General features: G+C 45.7%; 1 long non-coding RNA gene across 1 annotated transcript; it reads right to left on the bottom strand.

The window, feature by feature from the left end:
- Nucleotides 1–766: 766 nt before the first annotated feature.
- On the bottom strand, nucleotides 767–4,815 carry LOC143271164 (uncharacterized). The gene is made up of 2 exons (XR_013048379.1): nucleotides 4,645–4,815; nucleotides 767–2,314 (listed from the first exon to the last, which is right to left on the bottom strand). It is a non-coding gene; the product is annotated as an uncharacterized LOC143271164 (long non-coding RNA).
- Nucleotides 4,816–16,043: the final 11,228 nt, after the last annotated feature.

Below are 16,043 nucleotides of genomic sequence, written 5' to 3' on the forward strand. Positions count from 1 at the left end.
GGACATGGTGCAGGACAGGGTGTGTGCTCCTGTAGGGAAGGAGACATGAACATCTGCATTTCTATAGAAAATCTTTAGAGAAACATCCAGAAACAACCACATCAGTTCTCCAGAAAGCAACAGGCTGTGGTGCTGGTTGGTAGTTTTGGACCCAAGAACTTGGACTGCGATTCCAGTTCCATCACATCCCAGTATGTAGACATGACCCAGTCATTAAGACTCTTTGAGTCCCAATTTCTTCACCTGTAAAAATAGACAGCTAAGAATCTTCCTAGTGCCCTGTAGGTGTGAAAGGGTGAGGACCAGGGCTTCTGCCGATGATGCCACTATGGCTACCCCTTTGTAGAGATGACTAACCTCTGTCAGGGAGAGGCCAAAGTCACTTAAGGAAACCTACAAAAGGCAATGTCCTGAGAGATGGAGACCAGCATCGCATTCCCTAATTCCTGCTAATTTTGGGGTTTCCCTGATGGGTAATGTTGTCCTCCTCCTCATCAGTGACCACATCCAGGACCAAGCCTTAAGGACTCTGGCCCAACACTCCATGTTTATATAACTCACTGGCCACTTCTCTGTGTATTTTACTAATGAGGAAATGTTGATGTGAAGGAATACCACATAGTCATGTGCAGCTTTCCAGAGGGACATTGTTTCCAGGCTTGTGGTCTTTGGGGACATTATCCCTAGGAAAGTGACAATGTGGCTGCTGTGTAACTGGAGATGTTAGATTAGCAAGGCTGTGCCAGGAAGACACCCCCACTCATAGTTTCTTCATATAAATTATATTTATTCTGCCTCTTCTCTTCCGGGCATGTAAAGGAAAGCAAGTTGCCTGGGAAAGTTGTGATCCGTTGATAAAGACAACCGGAAGCACTGGTCAGAGTCAAGAGCAGCAAGTGTTATAGAGCACAAACCAGGCAGAGGACCCTGAGCCCCGGATCTGCGGGACTTCTGTCTGGACTTCAGATTTGGGGCTTGAGGGAGGAATACAAGCACTGGTGGAGAGTTGTCTTCATCGTGTGAAGGCAGGACGGTGGATGTAAACAGCTTACCGCACCAGATTCATTAAGACCACAAGGATGTCCAAGTTCAGGGCTGCCATCACTGTAAACTGCCACAGGGGGGCGCCCGTGCCCTGTCATCGGGTATTCCCGGGCCTCCCCCGGCAGCTGCCGAAGACAACTTTCTCCACTAGGGGCTGATTACTTCCACTCAAGGAAATGGTTACAAAAACGGATGTCGAATCTGGACAATCCCTGCTAAATCCAGTGTGTGTGCTGGAGCAGTCTGGATTCTTTCCAATAAACTCACCACCTCAGAACAGCTCCAATTCCCCCCAAATAAACGCGAGTTCTCTCTTTTACCTCTTTTCTGTTTTGTCAGACACACACACACACACACACACACACACACACACACACACACACACACACACCCCGGGCCAAGCATGCGCAGGACCTATCCCCTGGAGAAATCGCCATGCCAGGAGGGCTGCGTGTATCCCTGAAGCCGAGCCCTAGCCACACCCCCAGCCGCTCCCACGGAGGAGGAAGGCGAAGTCGCCCACAAATGCTCTGCTTGGGTTGGAGATGTGTGCTTGTTGGGAACCAGATGGCCTCTGCCCACGTGCCTTCGGAGAGGCTCTTGTGTGACATGGTTTGGGATGAGGCCTGCTGACCTTCACTCTGTGGGTCACATGCCTCCATCCATGAAACAAAAACGCAAAGAACTAGCTTGTTACTTAAACGTTTGGAAAGACCAGGGGGCCCAAGAGGAAACATTCCCAGGCTTTCTATGCCTTATCCTCCCTTCACCGTGGAGGATTTATGAATGCCGCTCGAGACTGGCATTCATGTAACTCTCGATCAGAGACCCCGAGCTGAAGACAAGCGGTTCAGATGGGGGCTGGCAGGAAGTCCCATAGGCCCCTTCCTCCTGACTGATGCTGAGAACCGGCAGGTACAGCATGAGCTTGGTGTGTGTGTGTGTGTGTGTGTGTGTGTGTGTGTGTGTGTGTGTGTGTGTGTGTGTGTGTGTGTGGTTCCAGAGAGGGAAGCAGATACGAGACTTCCCTCGTCAGTGGCTCTGTCACGGTCTGCTCCTCGGGCACCGGTGCCCACCTCAGCACCGGCCCCTAGAGGTAGCCTCCTGGGCCCCAGGGTGACGTGGCCTTTACCCCTTCGGCACTAGTTCTATCAGCGATGATGTCGCCTTGTGAGGTGTGCCGAAGTGCCCCACATGAACTGCACTCTGCTTCCCAGTGAAACAAGGAGCGGATGAGACCTTGGGGTTCTGCAGCCAAGATCCTCGAAGCCTGTCGGATAAGGAGGGGGAAGGGCGAGACAATGTGGGTGACCAACGCTCCGCTCTGTGCCCATTTCACTAAAGACGCGCTGAAAGACGCCGTGTTTAAAATGGGAAAGGGCAGCAAGGAAAAATCTGTACGACTGGCTTGTGCAGTGCAGCTACAAGCTATGAGATGAGCAATCTGTGATACAGGCCAAGAAACAAGACCTCTGCATCCCAGGTCCCTGGCACAACCCTTCCAAATCAGCCCTCTTTTTGCCCTGGACACAACTAGGAATCAGGGAGTGACTGTTACCATGGTGACTCCTCCTCTGTAGCTTTCTGCCTATGGTTGTAAGTACAGTACGGTGTGTTTTCTCTTGAGCGTATTATCAGAGGAATTATGCCACATACACTTTTTTGTGTGCTCCTGGCTGTTTGCAGAACTTGATATGTAGACCAGGCTGGCCTCGAACTCACTGTCTTCCTGTCTCAGTCTCCCTAGTGCTGGGAGTACAAGAGCAGGCCACCATGCCTGACTTACATGCATCCCTCCACGATTTGCCCCTTTCTTTTAACACTGGGGAGGTTAACTATTTTGAAACTTGTGGTAAGTTATTCTTATAAATGTAACACGTGACCCTCCCTTTTCAGGCTTATTGGGGTATAAGTGAGAATGAAATAATCCCCCTATCCCCCACCCCCCACCCCCGCGGCTGAGAATGTGGCTTAGTTGATAGAGTGCTTGCCTAGCATCCAGGAAGCCCTGGGTTTGACCCTCAGCACCCCGTAAACTGGATGATGTGGTATACATCTGTAATCCTAGTACTCAGGAGGGGGAGGATTTACAAGCTGAAGCCCATCTTTGGCTACATACAGAATCTGAAGCCAGCCTGGGCTAAACGAGACCCTGTCTCAAAAAAAAAAAAAAAAGCCTCATGCATGCTAGATAAGCACTCTACCACTGAGCGGGGGATAGAGGGTGGAGGTGGCACACACCTTTAACCCCAGCACTCCAGAGCCAGAGGCAAGCAGATCTCTGTGAGTCCCAGGTCAGTCAGGGCTACACAGAAAGACTCTATCCCTCCACCAGAAGAAAAAAGAAGGAAGGAAGGAAGAAAAGAAAAAACAGAAGGCATGGTGGTGCACGCCTTTAATCCCAGCACTTTGGAGGCAGAGGCAGGCGGATCTCTCTGAGTTCCAGGCCAGCCTGGTCTATGGAGCGAGTTCTAGGACAGCCAGGGCTGCTACACAGAGACACCTTGTCCCCCCATCAAAAAAAAGAAAAAAGAAGCTAGGGTCATACCCTGATCAGATTAGAATCATGAAATTCACCAGGTAGTGTTTTATTTTCCTTGCTTCTTTCTGTCTGCCCTGTCTTTCTCCCTCTCTCCCTCCCTCCCCACCCTCTCTTTCCCTCTGTTATTTATTATATTTTTCACTTACAACTCTGGCTCTTAATTCTGTCCCTCTAGACTTTTGGAATGTTTAACTTAATGCCAAGTCACATTTATTACTTTTGCACTACTGATAATGGCTGATGTTATCAGTAATATCAGAGGCTCAGGGGGCCCCTCTTCAGGGACTCCCAGGTCTTCGGGACTAGAACAAGGAATTGGACAGAAACACGTGTGTGGTAGCAGGCAAAGCAAGAGAGCTTATTAAGAAAGGGAAGATACACTTCAAGGGATGGAGTGGTGTAGGCAGAGCTTTCCTGTCCCGACTGCCTGCTCCCAAATAACAGGTAGCTGCTTCCCAAATTACCACACAGAGACTGAATATTAATTACAAATGCTCAGTTGATATCTCAGGCTTATTAATAACTAGCTCTTATGATTTCAATTAACCCATTTCTATTAATCTACATTTTGCCATGTGGCTCATGGCGTTACCTGTCCTCCAGCATGTCCTGTTCCCTCTCCAGCTCCTAGCAACTCCTCCGACTCCACCTTTCCTCCAGCCAGAGTCCTCTGCGTCTGGCTGACCTGCCTGTACTTCTTGCCCGGCTACCGACCTGTCAGCTTTTTATTAACCAATGAGAGTAATACATATTCACAGCATACAGGAAGATTATTCCACAGCAGAGTGGGCTGGAGCAGAGAGGTCGGTAGCTCAAGCAACACTGTACAAGGATTGAGCATTCACATCACAGGGGTGGGCTGCGGGACTCATTTGTGTGTGAGTGTGTGTGTGTGTGTGTGTGTGTGTGTGTGTGTGTGTGTGTATGTGTGTGTGTGTATTCTCCCAGATGCCTTATCACACCCAGTTCTACATACAACTTCACATACCACATGTTTTGTTAGCATCAGAAATCAACACTTAAATCGGTATACGTTCTATTGTCCTAACGCCGGTCACCTCTGAGCCTGAGCTGGTGGCTGGATTCGGAGGGTGGCACTCCTGTTCTTTGTCGATTGGTTTCTTCCAGTGTTTGTAGCCTTGTGTGCAGCCTTCTAGAACTCAGAACCCATTCTACCCTCCTGCCATGGCAACTGGCCTTTGTTCTTTGCTTTGCTTTGGTCCTCTTACCTTCACGAGAGCGGGGACTACAGGAACGCTCTCTCTACGTTTATGTGCATCTTCGTTTTCCTTGGTTCAGACATCGTCATTTGTCAATCTGATTAAAGAATGACAGGTTAGTTATGTCACTCTTCAAAAAATTTGTTGTACTGGTGTTTGTTTGCTTGTTTCGCCTTTTCTTTTGAGACAGGGTCTTGCTATGTAGCAACTCAAACTCACAGATCTGCCTGCCTCTGCCTAAGCATAGGGACAAAAGGCATGTGACCACTGCATCCATCTCCTTTTGAGATAGAGTTTCTCTGTGTAACCCTGGCTGTCCTGGAACTTGCTCTGTAGACCAGGCTGGACTTGAACTCAGAGATCCACATTAAAGGTGTGTGCCACCACTGACCCTTTGGCTGAATTTTTTTTTTTACTATTTTATTTCTTGTATGTCCATTTGTCTGAAAGAGTCTCACTCTACAGCTCAGGCTAGCTTTGATCTTTTGCTCCTTCTCCCTCAGCCTCCAAGTGCTGGAATTATAGACATGATTCACAATGCCCAGGGGAAAGTACTACTTGACTTTGTAGGTGATACTCAAAGCTGTCACTTGACTGGTGCTTTCCAGTTTGACTTCCCCATGGCCTTAGAACTAGATTTTAAATGTGTGAGTGTACACGCTGGTGTGTGTGCGGAGGTCGGAGGACAGTCTTGGTTGGTCTCGACTTCCACCTGGTTCGAGACAGGGCCTTTGTTGTTTGCTGCTGTGTGTGCCATGCTAGCTGGCCCAGGGTTCTCCTATCTCATCATAAAAGCACTGAGAATACAGGGCACGTGTTATAATGCCAAGCTGTACCTGGGTTCTCAGGGTCCCAACCCAGGGCCTCACATTTACATAGCAACCATATCACCCCTGCACCATCAGCCCCGAGAACCAGTGTTTTAGAAATATATATATATATATATTTACTGGAGAGCTGGAGGGGAATAGCTCAGCAGTTAAAGCTTGCTCTTGCAGAGGACCTGAGTTCAGTTCTCAGCATCTCTGTGGAGGCTCACAACTGCTTGTAGCTCCAGCCCTAGGGAATCCAGCAACTTCTTCTGATTTCCAAGGGCACCCCATACATTTGGTATACACACAGGTGAATAAAAATGAAATATTTTATGTGGTTTTAATTTTTTAAATGTATTCATTTTTAATTTGTGTGTGAGTATTTGTCTGGAGGTGCGTATGTACGCTGTGTACATGCTTTGTGTCTGTGAGGTCAGATGAAGGTATCGGGTCTCCTGGGACTGCAGTTGAACCCAGGTCCCTGCAAGAGCAGCAAGGACTCTTATTTGTTGAGCCCTCCTTCCAGCCCCCAAATAAGATAAATCTTTAAAAATAATATTTATTTAGGGACTGGGGAGATGGTTCAGTGGTTAAGGACAGTTTTGGGGGTGGCATTTTCTCACTTGAGGTTCCCTCTCCCAAAATAACTTTAGTGTATGTCAAGTTGACATAAAACTAGAGAGTATGCCTGCTGAGCCATCTCTCTGGACCAAGAACTAGTTTTTAATGGTACTGAGTCTTCGAAGTTCATTCAAACTTTGTTTGTCACATACTACAGAGTTAATTGTACTAATGTTCCATAAATATTGATAGTATAATTTTCTCCCACACTTATCTATTCATCTGAGCTTTTTTTTTTTTTTTTCCAAGACAGGGTTTCCCTGTGTATCCCTGGCTGTCCTGGATCTCATTCTGTAGACCAGGCTGACCTCGAACTCACAAGATCCACCTGCCTCTGCCTCCCGAGTGCTGGGACTAAAGGTGTGTACCACCACCGCCTGGCATTCATCAGAGCTTATTAATCATAATGTTTAAATACTATTTCTTCATTAACTTTACCTGAAATATCAATTCTGGAAAAGAGTAGTTTAAAAAAAAAGCTTTATTGCATATTGTAAATATGTACTAAGCTAGCATACCTTCCTTCTAATTATGTAGAACTATTATGTGTCAACTTACATTTTTTTAAAAACAAAACAAAAAAGGAGGCTGGAGAGACAGCTCAGGGATTAAGAGTGTGTACTGTTCTTTTTCTTGAAGATGACCGGGCTTGCTTCCCAACACCCACATCAGGTGGCTCACAACCACCTGTAACTCCAGTTCCAGCTGGCCCAGCTCCCTCTTTTGGACTCTGTGGGCACCTGCACTCACACACAGGCACCACACAGACACAAACATACACACGTAGTTAGGAAAAAATTAAAATGCCTTCAATCCCAACAGTTGGGAGGCAGAAACAGGCTGATCTCTATGAGCTCAAGGCCAGCCTGGTCTACATAGTGAGACCCTGTATTTAAAAAAAAGTTTTTTTAAGAGCTTTATAAACACAAATAAGTAAACAAACATTCTTTTGAAAAAAGACTAACTACCATTGCTGGTTATCTGTTCCTACTCCCAAATCTTGTCAGCTATAATTTATACTTTTCAAGTCTACACCAGTACTTCATAGTTATTATATCTCCTTGAATCCATCTCTTTTCTTTTTAAATCAATATGCTATCTCTTTCATCCTTTATGATTGCCTCCTCCTTTTGATTGGTTCTTTGGCTTGTCTTCTGGTTTGGTTTGGTTTGGTTTTAGGGACACAATGTAGCCAAGTTTGGCTCAAACTGAAGATGACGCTGCCTCAACCTCCCGGGTGCCCACTCACAGGTGTGAACCCCACCAGCTTTTTCTTCCTCTTTAGAGTCAGACTTTCTGTATCTCTTCTAAAAGTGATAACACATTTCAACTCAGTAATTACTTATGTCTAATGTGAGATTCTGTTTCTTGATTTACAAGTTTAATCATGTCTTTTTCCACATTTATTTAATTTCTGCCATGCAGTGAGACTTCTATAAACCATCTTATTCGATATTTCCTACTTACTAGATGTAAGCTTTCCATTTTGACTTCTTTCATAACTTTTATTGGATGGAATTTTCTTCTGCTAGTTTGAAAATTATTCATTTTATTTTCATTCTTCTGGGTTTATTTATTTTTGTGTGTATCCTCCCTCCCTCCCTCCCTCCCTCCCTCCCTTCCTTCCTTCCTTCCTTCCTTCCTTCCTTCCTTCCTTCCTTCCTTCCTTCCTTCCTTCCTTTCTTTTGAGACAGGGTTTTAATGTGTAACCCTGGCGGACCCAGAACTCACTACGTAGACCAGGCTGGCCCTGAAGCCACAGAGTAACTAAAGGGATTAAAGGCATACATCGCCATGCCTGGCTTCCTCCTGGTTTTGAGCTTACCCGCATCTTCTCACCTCCTCCTGGGCCTCATCCTACTAGATTCTACTCCTTTTCACACTCACCCTGGTGTTCCGTGACCTCCAGACTTCAGGGCTTACTGATGTGCACTGGTCAGTTTCATCACGGCTGGCACGAAATACCCGGCAAGGACAACTAACCCAGGACGTATTTCTTTTGTTTGTGTTTTCCATCCATCACGGCAGGGATTGAGAGATCCCAGAGCAGGTCACGCCATGAGGGAGAGGAAGCCAAGCAGAGCCACGGCAGGAAGGGGTCAAGGCAAGGTACTGCCCCAGAGCCCTGCCAGCTACTTCCTCTCACCTGGCCCAATCTTGCACAGTTCTACCCCCCCCCAATAGTATATTCAACATCTGAATCCATCAATAGACTGAACTATCAGCTAGGTCACGGGGCTGGAGAGATGGCTCAGTGGTTAAGAGAAGACGCTGTTTTTGAGTTCGGTTCCCAGCACCCAAATCAGACAGCTCATAACTGCTTGTAACTTCAGCTCCAGGAAATCAGACACCTCCTCTGGCCTCTGCACACTTGAGCTGCACATATGCACGTTCAGGCACATGCACATAAGATAAAATAAAAAAATTTTGCTCCAGGCCCTAGGTTCGAATCTCAGCTCTAAATAAATAAATAAATAAATAAATAAATAATAAATAAATAAATAAATAAATAAATAAATAAATAAATAAATAAATAAATCTTAAAAAAATAGCCCTCAAGCCGGGCGTTGGTGGTGCACGCCTTTAATCCCAGCACTCGGGAGGCAGAGGCAGGCAGATCTCTGTGAGTTCGAGGCCAGCCTGGGCTACCAAGTGAGCTCCAGGAAAGGCGCAAAGCTACACAGAGAAACCCTGTCTCGAAAAACCAAAAAAAAAAAAAAAAAAAAAAATAGCCCTCATGTAGTGGTGCACACTTTGGAGGCAGAGGCAGGCAGACCTCTGAGTTGGAGGCCAGCCTGGTCTACAGATTAAGCTCTAGAACAGCCAGGGCTACCCAGAGAAATCCTATTTAAAAAAAATAAAAAATTAGTCCTCATGATCTAAGCATTTCTGTAAACACCCCCAGAGGTGTGCTTTGTTGATCTCCTAGGTGTTTCTCAATCCGATCGAATTGACAAGATTGATCATTGTAGATGTGAGGGTGCTAGTGGATAAAGCACTAAGATCAATCACAATAGCACTGTTTGGGGTATTTTTGTAAGGTTTATTTTATTTTTAATTATGTGTATGCTGTATATCGGTGTGGGAGGATGTGCATGTAAGTGCAGGTGCCAGCAGAGACCAGAGGAGGATGTCTGACTACTTGGAACTGGAGCTATAGGCAGTTGTGAGCCTCCTGATGTGGGTGATGGGAACTAAACTCAGGTCCTCTGGAAGAGCAGTAGATACTCTTAACCACTGAGCTGTCCCTCCAGCGCTTGGGTTTTTCTGTCTCTGTTTTTAGAGACTACATATCTTAGGGCTGGAGAGGTGGCTCAGCATTGAGAGCACTTGCTGCTCTTCCAGAGTACCTGGGTTGGGTCCCCAGCAACCAAACGACAGCTCACAATTGTTGGCCACTCTAGTTCCAGAGGTCCCAATGCCCTCTTCTGGCCACTGCAGGTACTGCATGCATATGGTGCACATACTTACATGTAGACCAAGTACCTAAACACATAAAACCAAATAACTCTTAGGGGGAAAAGACTATTATATCTTGCTAACCTATATCCAAAGTGTCTTTCAGAGGCTGTGGGTAGCAAATGATCCAAGACCTGAAATGTTTTGCAGTTTTTAAAGATTACACTTATTTACTAAGTGTGTGCTTAGTTCCCCCCATTATGTATCTGTGGAGGTCAGAGGACAACTTGAAGAAATCAGCTCTCTCCTTCTACCATGTGGGTCCTGTGGGTCCAATTAGGTCATCAGGCTCATTAACAAATGTTTTACCCACTAGGCCAGCTGTTTTCAACCAATAAGTTTTGACCCCTTTGGCAAACCTCTGTCCCCCCAAATATTTATATTATCATTCATAACAGTAGCAAAATTACAGTTATGAAGTAGCAACAAAAATAATTTTGTGGTTGGGGTCACCACAGTGTGAGAAATTAAAGGGTCATAGCATCAGGAAGGTTGAGAGCCCCTGCACCAGGTCATCTCATCACTCTAAGAATGTCTTTTTGTTTTATTTTGTTTTGTTTTTTCAAGACAGTGTTTCTCTGTGTAACAGCCCTGGCTGTCCCAGAACTCCCTTTCTATACCAGGCCAGCCTCGAACTCACAGAGATCCACCTGCCTCTGACTCTAAAGACACGCACCACGACCACACAGCCTGAATATCTGTTTTGTTTATTTGTTTTGTTTTTGTATTTTGAGACAGGATTTCTCTGTGTAGTCCTGGCTGTCCTAGAACTTGTTTGTTAGACCAAACTAGCCTTGAACTCAGAGATCTGCCTGCCTCTCAAGTGATAGGATCAAAGGTATGTGTGAGCTCCGACCTCCTGGATGCCTAAATTATCTTTATTTCAGGTTTTGGTAAAATTATGCTTTAGCTGAATATAAAAATTCTAGTCATATTGGGTGTGGTGGCGCTCACCTTTAATCCTAGCACCCAGGGAGCAGAGGCAAGCGGACTTCTGTGAGTTTGAGACCAGCCCTGTCTATGTAATGAGCTCCAGAACAGCCAGAACTTACATATTGAGTCCCTCTCTTAAACAAACAAGCAAAAAACAAAACAAAAACCCTGCAACAACAAAATTATTAGCCAGGTGTGGTAGCCATGCCTTTAATCCTAGCACTTGGGAGACAGACAGGTGGATCTCTGAGTTTGAGGCCAGTCCTGGTCTACAGACGGAGTTCTAGGACAGCCTGGGCTACACAGAAAAACACTGTCTTGAATAACTAAAAAATAAAATAAAATAAAATAAAAAATAAAACTTCTAATTCCTAAGTTGTTTTTTTTTTTTTTTTTTTTTTTTTTTTTTCCCATCCAGAATCACCATTGCAGAAACTGATGTCAGGATGCTGATGCAGATAGGTTGCAAGTTAAGGCTAGCCTGAACTACACACAGTGAGCAAGCTAAGGCTAGCCTGAGCTACACACAGTGAAGAAGCTAAGGCTAGCCTGAGCTACGCTCAGTGAGCAAGCTAAGGCTAGCCTGAGCTACACACAGTGAGACCTTGTCTCAAAGACAAAACTCTGGGCCAGCAAGACGAGTGGGGTGGTTAAGGCTCTTGACACAAGCCTGACAACCTAAGTTTGATCCCTGGGTCCATGGTGGAAGGAGAGAACCGACTCCTGAAAGTTAGACTCTGACACTGTGATGTACTCACACACACATGCACACACACCAGTGAGCACACACTCTCATATAATAAATAAAAATATAAAAAGAGAAAAGAAAAATAGGTAATACTTCTTACTCCTGGGCTGCATATACAGGCTGTTTTTTTTTTATTGTTATTGTTTTTATTCTGATTTGTTTGAATTTTCTGGAAGCTTTTTAGAAATCTTTTGCCTCTCACTTGATTAAATTGTCCTATAATGTATTCAAAGCTTATTATTTAATTCTTTATCTGTTTGATATTCTAAAACATTGTACTTTTCTCCAACTCTGAGAAACTCTGACTTACTGGATTTTTTTTTTTCACTAGAAATTGAACCTGAGATCTGTACGTGCTAAGCACTACAGGCCAGTAATTCTGTGTGTGTGTGTGTGTGTGTGTGTGTGTGTGTGTGTGTACATTCATGTATGTGTGTGTACAAATGTCACAGCATTCGTGTGAAAGTCAGAGGACAAGATTTGATGTTGATCCTCACCTTCCACCTTTTTTCGTATTTGTTTTAGTGTGTGTGTGTGTGTGTGTGTGTGTGTGTGTGTGTGTGTGTGTGCATGTGTGTGAAGTGCAAAGGCCAAAGGGGGATGTTAGATCCCTTGAAACTGGAATTGCAGCCTTTTGAGCCACCTGACATGGGTGTTAGGCTCTGACTTGATCCTCTGATAGAGCAGTAAACATTCTTAACTGCTCAATGATCTCTCCAGGCCCAGCCCTGAACCTCTTTGGAAATAATGTCTCTTTGTTTTGTGCTGCTGGGTAGCCAAGACGACTGGCCTATGAGCTAGAGGGGATTCCTGTCTCTCCCCATCTCCATGGAGGAGCACTGGAGTTACAGACAGTCTCCATGGTCATCTGACTTGGCTGTGGGTTCCGAGGATTTGAACTCGGGTCCTCAAGCTCGCCCTCTGAGCCATCTCCCCAGCCCCTGGTGTTTGTTTTTTATATACAAGACCTCGGGTAGCCCAGGCTGATTTTGACCTTACTATGTAGTTGAGGGTGACCTTGAACTCCTATCCGTCTACCTCCGACTCCCAGGTGCTGGGACGGCAGGTATACACCACTACATCTGCTATGATAATTCTTCTTGGTAGATTCATTTTTAACTATGGGTATGGGAGGGGTATGAGTGCAGGGCCTCAGGCCACTGGCATCAGCTCCCCTGGACCTGAAGTTACAGGCATTGAGAGCCATCTGCGAGCACTGAGGATTGAACTCGGGTCCTCTGCAAGAGCAGAAGACAGTGCTAACCACTGAGCCACCTCTCCAGCCACTGGTCATTCTTCTATTCATTCTTTTTCAGATATTTACTTCCAGATTTGTTTCCTCTCTCTGGGACTTCTAGTTCAGACACACATCTTCCTTACCTTTTTCACTTCCTTCCTGGGAAGGTCTATCAATCTTATTTACAGTTCATGAATTCATCTTAGTCTGAATCTATTTTTCCACTCAATTTATATATTGAATTCTTGGATTCAGCCACTCTGTCTCTCATACTCTATAACTTCTTCATATGTCCTCATTCCTGTTTCAAATTTATGATAATCTCCATTATCTCTTAGAGAATTTTTATTAGGATTATCTTAAATTCTTGTTCTCAATTCTGCTTCCTCTCACATAGGTTGTTCATCTTTTGGATTTTCATATAGAATTGCATGACTCAGGTGTGCTCTGCTTCTTTATGGGCTGATACTGCCCTGAGGCTATCATTCCTGCGGCTAGGAGTGTGTACCAGAGCCCTACGTGGGCCTTTAATTCTGCCTCCACACCCAATTACCCCTCTTACCAGTGCGTTTAGGCAGCAGGGTCTGTGCCTATGGATGACCCTGGAGTATTTCCAACTGGAGTCTGTTGCTCCAGAAATGCCATCCCCAAGGCTGACCTCTCCCTCTGGAGGGTCCAGGTGAAGGGATCTGCAGAAGGGAATGTGTAGTAGTGAGCTATGGGAAGCCTGGGTGTGTCTGTCTGTCTGTCTGCTCTGTGATACCATGATTAGCTTAGGCTACACTTCCCAGAATACTCACTCTGTACAGTTCTGGGTTAGAGTTAGTCTACGGAAATCTGCTCAGGATTGGAGAGAAGTCAGGAAAATCTCAAAGTTGTTAGGGCCCAAGGTGGCAAGAAGCAACTATGGGAACTTAGTGGTTAGAGCACTTGCTACTCTTGCAGAGAACCCCAGCACCCACACGGTGGCTCACGGCCACCTGCAATTGTAGTTCTGGGCAATCTGACACCCACTTCTGATCCCCTGGGTATACTAGGTACACACATACTGCACACACATGCATGCAGGCCAAACAGACACATAAAAATAAAACAAATAAATCTAATAAAAAGTAAAATAACATCTTTCAAACTAAAAGGTACCAGAGACTGATTATTTTTACTTTTCTTCCTGCCTGTGTGTTCCCTCTTTTTCCTCATTGCCCCCCTCGATGGCCAACAGGGACCCCTAGACCTAAGGCTAAAGAGTGTGTGAGAATGCATACAAATAGTGGCCAGAACAGGCAACGGTTTCGCGCAGACCACACTGCTTCTTCCGCAGACCATTTTCGGATTGCGCTCCAGGAAGCAAGGTGGCTCTGCCTGTTGGTTTCTGAGCAGGCTCCTCTGTCTCAGGTCCACTCCCCACAGTGGAGCCTGGGGCCTCAAGTGGTTCTTCTGTGATCTTCCATCCCCACTTCATGACCCTTACTTCTGCATCTCCTCCAACAATTGTGCAAAGTCCAGTTCGTGTACCAAAGGGTTCATTCCAAGAGAGCATTCTGCTTCCCTGCTTGAGCCCCAGTAGACGTGGTTCCTGAGGATCTGGTAGAACAGTACACACCTCAAGCATGCACATGTTTGGAGGTCAGAGGATAACTTTTGGGAGTTGGTTCTCTCCTTCTGCTTTGTAGGCCCTGAGGATCCAATTTAGGTTGTCAGGGCTAATGGCAAGCACCTTAACCTTCCGAGGTGTCTCACTGGCCCTGGGCACGTAATTTGACTAACTACTGGGAATGGACAGAGACTTGAGAGGTGGTGCTCAGGTGAAGAGATGTTATCCTTGGGGTGTACCCCTAGGAACTGTAGCCTGTGTAGAGGCTTTGTCCTTGGGGTGTGACCTGAAGTTTTCTCTAGTCCTGCCCAGCCCCAGGACCCCATAGACACTTATAAAATAATCAATCAGAAGCTTATATTAATTAAAACTGCTTGGCCATTAGCTCAGGCCTACCACTGACTAGCTCTTACATTTAAACTCAGCCCATTTTTGTTAATCTGTATGTCACCACATTTTCTGTGGTTTTACCTGTGTGCCATTACATGCTGCTCCCTGGACGGCGGGCTGGCATCAACCTTCCACTTCCCAAAAGTCTCCAATATCTTCTTTAATTTTATAAAATACAAATAGACAAGATATTGTAACCATAATTCTTGCTTGATGTATGTAATTTTACTAGGTTAAAGTCAAAACCTTCCTTTTGTTTAGAAAGAAAAGGGCAAGTGATGGGGGAATGTATGCTGTGAAAATATGTTGCTCTGACTGGTTGATAAATAAAGCTGTTTGGCCAATGGTGAGGCAGAATAGGGTTAGATGGGGCATTCTAACTAGAGAGGAGGAAGTTAAAAGGCAGAATAGAGAGGACGCGGCCAGCCGCTGCCATGAGAAGCAAGATGTAAAAATACCGGTAAGCCACGAACCACATGGCAAAGTGTAGATTTATAGAAATGGGTTGATTTGAGATATAAAAGCTAGCTAGCAAAAGGTTTGAGCCATGGCCATACAGTATAATTAATATAAGCCTCTGTGTGTTTACTTGGTCTGAGCAGCTGCGGGACTGACGGGTGAGAGTTGTCCTGACCGTGGGGCCAGGTGGGACATAGGAAAACTTCAGCTACAGGGGTATGCCCCCAGGACCTGTATCCTGTTCCTTCTCTCTCTGCTTCCTGGCTGCCATAGGCTTCCATGTGATATCCTGCCTCAGCAGAGCCACAAACAACAGAGGTAGCCAGTCAGAGACTGAATCCTTGGAGCTGTGAGCCAAATTATTCTCTTTTTTTGACAGGATTTCTTTGTGTAGCCTTAGCTGTCCTGGCTCTGTAGAATAGGCTGGCCTTGAACTCAGAGATCTGCCTGCCTCTGCCTCTGCTTCCCAAGCACTGGGACTGAAGGTGTGCACCACCTCCACCCATATTTTATACTTATTTTCAGTCATATGTGTTTTATCACAGTGTTAAGCTGACTGACATAAATGATGATTTTAAACAAAATAAAATGTAAATGTAGCAGAGTCCCCAGAAAGCCATAGAATTAAACGAGGAAGAACAGCAATGTCAAAGCTCACACGGGGACCGTGTGACCAGGCTTGCCTTGCTGAAGGGTGACCTCCCTGACATGCTGCCTCTCCAGAGCCCAGGCTTCAGGACTCATAGCCTCGGAAGGCTGTGGTCAGGTGCCCAACTGGCGCCCAGTGATGGTGGGAGCTTTTCGGAGCTCAAGACCTTTTCCTCACTTGAAAGACCATCCCTCTCTGTTATGAAATGTCTTTACTGTGATGGGAAGTGAAGGACATGCATGGTTGCCATGGTGCTCATGGTCGGAGGACTTGTGGGAGTCTGTTCTCACACTCGCCGCCCCCTCTTCCCACTCAGTACACCTAGCAAGGCAGTG

The sequence above is a fragment of the Peromyscus maniculatus genome, chromosome 1 (assembly GCF_049852395.1).
Source record: "Peromyscus maniculatus bairdii isolate BWxNUB_F1_BW_parent chromosome 1, HU_Pman_BW_mat_3.1, whole genome shotgun sequence".
Lineage (NCBI taxonomy): Eukaryota > Metazoa > Chordata > Mammalia > Rodentia > Cricetidae > Peromyscus > Peromyscus maniculatus.